Raw genomic sequence first — 6,055 nt, 5'->3', positions numbered from 1 at the left:
AATTTTAACTTGAATCATAGATAGAATAACTTACCTTGTTGTTGCTTGTGTTCCTTGAAACCTTGTGAGCCTAGCACCCCAAGTGTGATGCCTCAAATGCTTCACACAACACCAAATGCTCTTGGAAAGACTCTTGAGATAACACACACTTCTCAAAATCGGCCAAGCCCTCTAGTTTCTTAGTGTTCAACTTGTGTAGCCAATTTTGTGGAGAATGGGACTCTTATATAGTGTTGGCACATCTAGGGTTACACCATGTAAACCCTAATGTGTCATGACTCTTCATTTCCATGACCCATGGGTTTGTAACTCCCATGGAGCATCCATGGAGCATCCTATGGGTAGAACCCAACTTGATAATCCATGGAGCCTCTTAGCCCACTATACAAGATATGGATGATTTACATAATCAACCCATATATTTAATTAGTTATCCTTTGATCACTTAATTAATTCCAAATTAATTCTTTGATCAACTAATTAAATAATATTATTAATATATTAGAACTTATAATATATTAATAATCTCCAAGTGTTATTTCTCTCATTTAGTCTATCCAATTGCATGGTGCCATGCAACCCAAATGGACCATGCCGGGTCGGGTCAAGTACAAGCCCGAAATAGTTATGGACTTAGACACCTTATCCAACAGTCTCCCACTTGGATAAGTCTAATAACTATATCTCTAGTACTTCAGGAACCGACCGGCAATCGTAGCTCTTTCAAGGTCTCTCGGAACTGAGAAGATGATGATACGCCATTTAAGATAAGTGATCATATAATCCTCTGTTCTAGATATCAGCCAGACAAATACATGGAACATGTCTTGCTTATTGTCCAACATTTGTTTCCCGATTTCCGATTTGTTTGACATAGAACTTAATTGAACACATCAACTTAGTTCTGACCGGGCCCGGTACATGGGTCAAAACAAAATCATCGAGGGGCCCAGATACCAGCTTCTAATCCAAGAAGGAACAGATAAACTTCGACTCATATGTTTGTTCTACCACTTATTGAATTACACACAAAAGTACGTTTTATAACATCGAGTTACCAATGCGGTTTCGTACAGTCAATGCATAACCAACTTGTAAGTAACAAATCATATCTCTAGGTTTGAAGACTTATATGATATTACCGTCTCACGATCACTCGAGATAAAATTCCATGAAGTGATTCCAGTGAGCGTGGGTTGTGTCCAATGCTCAGAACTTATGAGCACTCATGATTGTTGTAGCCTTGTCCAAGACCTCTACAACCAAACATGACAGTCTTGATTCATATCTACTTCCAACATATGACCGACTGTGGAGGTTTGAATAATATGTTATACCAAACAAAATTATTCTGGAAGTCAAAACATGCAAAAGAAATATAGTAAACGATTGACAAGAGATAGCAACACTTTACTCATAAATAAAACACCTTTTATTCATCATCAAATGTCAATTACACTTTACAAATTTCCGGGTTATCTAACTACTAAAACTTATATCATCCTTCAGCCCTATGCTCCGAGCATGCTGAAGATGCTTAACCCTACTCAGTCCCTTCGTGAGGGGATCTGCTGGGTTCTCATCCGATGATACCCTCTTTGCCACGAGGTGTCCTTCTTCGATCCGATGTCTAATGAAATGGTAATTTCTGTCGATGTGTCTGGATCTCCCATGATCCCTTGGTTCCTTGGCTAAGGCAACAGCACTTTCACTATCACAGAAAATTTCCATTGGCTCTTTAATAGCTGGTACAACTCCAAGGTCTCCAATGAAGTTCTTCAGCCATATCGCCTCCTTTGCCGCTTCACTAGCTGCAATATACTCTGATTCACAAGTAGAATCTGCCACCGTCTCTTGCTTGGAACTCTTCCAAGAAATTGCTCCTCCGTTTAGGGTAAAGACCCAGCCCGACTGAGAGCGGAAATTATCCCTATCAGTCTGGAAGCTAGCATCACTATACCCAACAACTCTCAAGTCATCACTCCCACCGAGGGTAAGGACCCAGTCCTTAGTCCTTCGTAGGTACTTGAGGATATTCTTTACCGCAGTCCAGTGTGCCTTGCCAGGGTTCGCCTGATACCTGCTAACCATGCTCAAGGCAAAAGCTACATCGGGTCGAGTACACGTCATAGCATACATGATCGATCCTACAACCGAAGCGTAAGGTGTTCGACTCATTTCTGCTATCTCAGCCTCAGTGCTAGGGCTTTGTGTCTTACTCAATCTGGTGTTACTCTGGATGGGTAACTCTCCTTTCTTGGAATCCTGCATGCTGAATCTCTTCAGCACCTTATCCAAGTAGGTACTCTGACTAAGTCCAATTAGTCTTTTACTCCGATCTCTCAAGATTCTTATCCCTAGAATATAGGCAGCTTCACCAAGGTCCTTCATAGCGAAACACTTCCCAAGCCAGGACTTTACTTCCTGCAGGGTTGGAATGTCGTTTCCTATGAGTAGTATGTCATCCACATACAATACCAAAAAGCTAACTATACTCCCACTAGCCTTGACATACACACAAGATTCATCTTCACTCCTAGAAAAGCCAAATTCCTTGACCTTTTCATCAAAGCAAAGATTCCATCTGCGAGGTGCTTGCTTCAATCCATAAATGGATTTCTCAAGCTTACACACTCTATTAGGGTACTCGTTGCTGACAAAACCCTCTGGCTGACTCATGTAAACATCTTCAGCCAACTTTCCATTAAGGAAAGCGGTTTTGACATCCATCTGCCATATTTCATAGTCATGAAATGCAGCTATGGCTAACAGAACCCGAATAGACTTAATCTTGGCTACCGGAGAAAAGGTCTCATCATAATCCACTCTAGGAATTTGAGAGAAGCCCTTTGCAACCAGTCTAGCCTTATAAGTGTGTACTTTACCATCCATGTCGGTCTTCTTCTTGAAGACCCATTTGCACCCTACTGTCTTACGACCTGGTACATTCTCAACCAAGTTCCAAACTTGATTGTCATACATGGATTGTATCTCGCTATCCATAGCCTCTTTCCATTTAGCAGACTCAGGGCCTGCCATGGCTTCCTCGTAGCTGTTAGGGTCATCTTGACTTACTAGTGTCCCATCACTAATAAGTGTCTCACCTTCTGCAGTAATATGGAATCCATAGTAATGCTCAGGTGCACTCCTAACTCTCGTGGAACGTCTCAGAGGTACAGATTTGTCAATTGGCTCAACAGGAGTTTCCTCCTCAAGTTGAGGGCTAGAGTTTGAAGTTCCTTCACCGCTTGATTCTTGAATTTCTTCAAGATCAATTTGCCTCCCACTGTCTCCTTGGCTTATAAACTCTCTTTCTCGAAAGACACCTCTTCTTGCTACAAAGACCACATTGTCACTAGGTCTGTAGAAGAGGTAACCAAAGGATCGCTGTGGGTAACCGATGAAAATACACCTCTCGCTTCGAGGTTCGAGCTTATCATGAGTCTCGCGTCTCACGAAAGCCTCGCAACCCCAAATCTTGATGTGGTCTAGTTTAGGTACTTTACCAGTCCACATCTCGTGAGGAGTTTTGGCAACTTTCTTTGTAGGGACTAGATTAAGAATATGGGCGGCAGTCTCCAAGGCATACCCCCAGAATGAGATTGGTAGCGTAGCTCGACTCATCATGGAACGAACCATATCTAGCAAGGTTCGATTACGCCTCTCAGCCACACCATTCAACTGTGGTGTCCTGGGAGGTGTCAATTGTGAGACTATCCCACATTCCCTTAGATAGTCGAGGAACTCTGAACTAAGATACTCACCACCACGATCGGATCGAAGCATCTTAATGTTCCTGCCCAATTGATTCTCGACTTCCTGTTTAAATTCCTTAAACCTCTCGAAAGTCTCTGACTTATGCTTGATCAAGTAGACATATCCATATCTACTATAATCATCAGTAAAAGTCAAATAATAACGATTAGCATCCCTTGTGGCATGTTTGAATGGTCCACACACATCCGTGTGTATAAGGTCCAACAAACCTTCACCCCTCTCACACGAACCTGTGAAGGGTGACTTTGTCATTTTTCCAAGTAAGCATGATTCGCAACTATCATCTGACTTTAGGTCAAACGACTCCAAGACTCCATCCTTTTGGAGTTGGCCTATGCGCTTCTTGCTTATATGTCCAAGACGACAATGCCATAATGATGCTTTATCCAAGTTATTATTAGTAGAATCAATACACAAAACATTATTTCCTAAGTTATCAACAACAGATACAGCTTCATACACACCATCACAAGGTAATGCTTTAAAATAAAGAACATTATTAAAGAAAGCATCAATAGAACCAACTTCATTATTAAATGAAAAGGTAAACCCTTGTTTGTACAAAGCATGAAAGGAAATAATATTTCTTGCCATTCCTGGCGAATAACAACACTTATTCAGATCTAAACTAAACCCACTACTTAGCGATAAAGTATAAACTCCAATCTTGGTAACAGGTATAGCTTTCCTATTCCCCATGATCAAGTTTATCCTTCCTTGCTCCACATCCTCACTTCTTCTTAGTCCCTGCAAGTCACAACAAATGTGAATACCACACCCGGTATCAAGGACCCAAGAATTAGAATGGGGTGAGTTATTAGAAATGATAGTGTAAATACCTGCATGGTTGGGTTTAACTTTCCCATCCTTCACATCTTGCTGGTATTTTGGGCAGTTCCGCTTCCAATGAGCTTTTTCATGGCAATAGAAGCATTCAGCCTCTTTTGGGTCAGAAGAAGGAGTAATGAAACCTTTCTTGGTTCCACTTGAAGAAGAGCCATCAAGGGTCCGAGCCTTGGTACCCTTCGAGGATCTCTTTCTCTTCCTCCATCGATTCTTCCCAATTGCCAAAACCGGAGTAGAGTTTTGAGTAGGAGTGATAGCAACCGACTTCCCCTTAAGACCTGATTCTGCGGTCTTGAGAAGTCCCTGAAGTTTGCTGAGGGTGACTTCTTCCTTGTTCATGTGATATGTCATGCGGAATTGATCATAGCACGATGGTAAGGAATGCAAAATAATATCTATTGCAAGATCCTCCGGGAAGTTCACATTAAGCTTCAGCAAACGATCCACATACCTTTGCATTTTCTGCATGTGGCTCGTGACGGATTCCCCGTCCTTCATCATGGTTGTTATCATGGAGCAGATGATTTCATACCTCTCTTGTCTTGCACTTTGAAGGTATCTTTCCATCAAATCTTGGTGCATGTCATAAGGGTAGAAATCCTCATAAGACTTTTGGAGTTCCTCTGTCATCGTGGCCGTCATAATGCAAGCCACTTTCGTAGCATCCCTTTCATGTGCCCGAAATTCAACGATCTCCTGAGGAGTTGCAGTGGACTCATCAATCTCCTTAAGCTCCTTGTCAAGGACATATTCTTTGTCCTCGTAGCGGGTAATCATCCTGATGTTTCTGATCCACTCATTGAAGTTGGATCCATCAAAGGTGACTTTCCCACACAAGTTCATAAGGGTAAAGGAGCCATTAGGATTAGAGCCAGAAGCATTGTTGAAAGACATCTGAAGGAAAGAGGACAAGATTAGTTTAGATATAAGAGAGTCCTTAATAAAACACCCAAATGTAATATTAAGGCTAGGATCCAATCACAATATAATATAACTTAGAAGAGGTATGCCGTAATCTAAGCTATATCATATTTGAAAGGTAGGTGAATGACGATTCACCAATTTCCACCACGAAAACCGCAATATTTTAGTATTAGGTTTTTGAATGGTTCTTAGAAATTCCTAGATTCTTTGAGATTCAATGAACTTTTCAAAGGCATGTTTCAATCTCGAGTGTGCCCTCCAAGTTTTGTGACTGGGATACCGAGGATCACAAAACGAGGTGTGAAGTAACCATGCAAATCACTTGGTACCCTTAAAGTTTATCACTCAATCGATGTGCCGGTTAACCACACACGCTCCATCGATACTATAATAAACCCTAAGTCACCCTTTACCTACCTTGTTAAGTCCAAGTTAGTGTGCCGGTTAACCACACACGCTCCACCAACGACTTAATCAAAGTGTAAAGTGTAATTTCATGAAATAGCAC

The sequence above is a fragment of the Lactuca sativa genome, chromosome 2 (genome assembly GCF_002870075.4).
Source record: "Lactuca sativa cultivar Salinas chromosome 2, Lsat_Salinas_v11, whole genome shotgun sequence".
NCBI lineage: Eukaryota > Viridiplantae > Streptophyta > Magnoliopsida > Asterales > Asteraceae > Lactuca > Lactuca sativa.
Note: the sequence above shows the minus strand (reverse complement) of the source record.